Source organism: Ambystoma mexicanum, chromosome 1p, assembly GCF_040938575.1.
Source record: "Ambystoma mexicanum isolate Mex_15411 chromosome 1p, UKY_AmexF1_1, whole genome shotgun sequence".
NCBI lineage: Eukaryota > Metazoa > Chordata > Amphibia > Caudata > Ambystomatidae > Ambystoma > Ambystoma mexicanum.
In genome coordinates this window covers 1,328,022,344-1,328,023,915 of record NC_090921.1, presented here as the reverse complement: position 1 = coordinate 1,328,023,915, position 1,572 = coordinate 1,328,022,344, and positions in this window count along the sequence as shown.

Below are 1,572 nucleotides of genomic sequence, written 5' to 3'. Positions count from 1 at the left end.
TACCGAGAAGGTGACAAGGAAATAAGCGACCTTGCCCTTTCCGACCAAGGCCTGTGAAACCTTTGCAGATGGAATCATAAGACTGAACAATAGCCAGCGTGTGTTGCAGCAGATGTCAACGGTACACAAGACCCTCCTCTGCTGATTATCAAGCCGGGAGAGACGCGTGTCTCTGTGGTACCAACCTTGAGTTCAAAGAGGAAGAAAGCCATGCGGTTCATCATAGCTGGTGAGTCAAGGGGAGAGTCAATAAGAAACCAAACTCTGTTAAACGAAAAGTAGCAAACGGCTAATTTGAACTGTGAAAGGCTTGAAGAGCTATTGATGAAAAAGGGGAAAATCAGCAACAGAGAAGTCCGGCACCACGTAGGTGCTCACGCAGGAAACTCTGGTTGATTACCCGATGGTAGAAACTACCATAACCAGAAGGCCTTGTGAAAAGGCGAAAAAGAGGTCAAAAGTGGTCATACAGCGGTCTTGTAAAATCCTCTGTAAAAACCCTCAGTACCGTCGAAAGTCTTTCACCGACAGAAGAATGTGAAGCAAAGAGAAATGAGTCCAGCTTGGTGAAATTAGCGCATGAACAGTTTAGTAAAAGTTGGCAAGAATGAACCCGGAAGAGGGATGTTAACAAAAGGGGGCGAGGCCTGAAGTCCCTATGTACATTGTGTTGACAGGAGTGAACCCAACCGGGGATGTCCACAGTGAACTGTTTAGCAAAAGTTGGCAAGAGTGAACCCGGCAGAGGGAAGCCGACAAAAAGGGGCAAAGCCTAAAGAACTGTTTAAAAAGACATTAAGATTCGGGAATGCGAGATGAATAGTAAGACCAGGGGAAGCAGATTATCCCCCTTGGCATTTGGATCTGAGCCCGACCAAGGGAGATCCAGGGGTGAAAAGTCATCACCTAAAGTCCATTCGCATAGGAACTCTGTTTGTTTTGTTGTTGAATACATCAGGCCGTCGAAGGCAAGAGACTTTTTATTGAAAAGAGACTTAACTATCGAAGAACCTAATAGCTTGTATGGAACTGTTGGCTCGTGCTGGGAAAGCTGGAGTGTGTATTGTGCTCAGGAAATGCACCTTGTCCGGTGCTCAAAACATGGGGAAGGGAGACCCCCGACAATCCCATCCTGACTTATTATTTGTGAAAACTTCTTTCTTTATTGTAAACCCTATCCCACACTCTAATTAGTTGTAAGGATTTGGCTTTTTTTTTTTTAGAATAGGCCTTTTACTTCGACAAGACGCCACAAGGACTGCCTTATTCTTTTGTTTAATGGTCGAAGCTTGCTCCCATCTTAGATTTAGGTGAGCGTTTTTTTCAACCCTGCATTTACAGTTTAATAAACACCCTTGAACTGTGATCTCTGGTCTGTCTTTACTGTTGCCACCATGAGTTTCTTACAGCGGTTTGAAGCCCAAAATACCCTTTTAGTGTTTAGGATGTGTTTGTATAAATGAATAAACAAACAATATCCTTCCATGTTTTTGAACAATTTTACTGGTTTCATGTGCCAAAGAGATTGTTTACAAGAAAAGCATTACCTTTAAACATTAACTTAATGTCAAA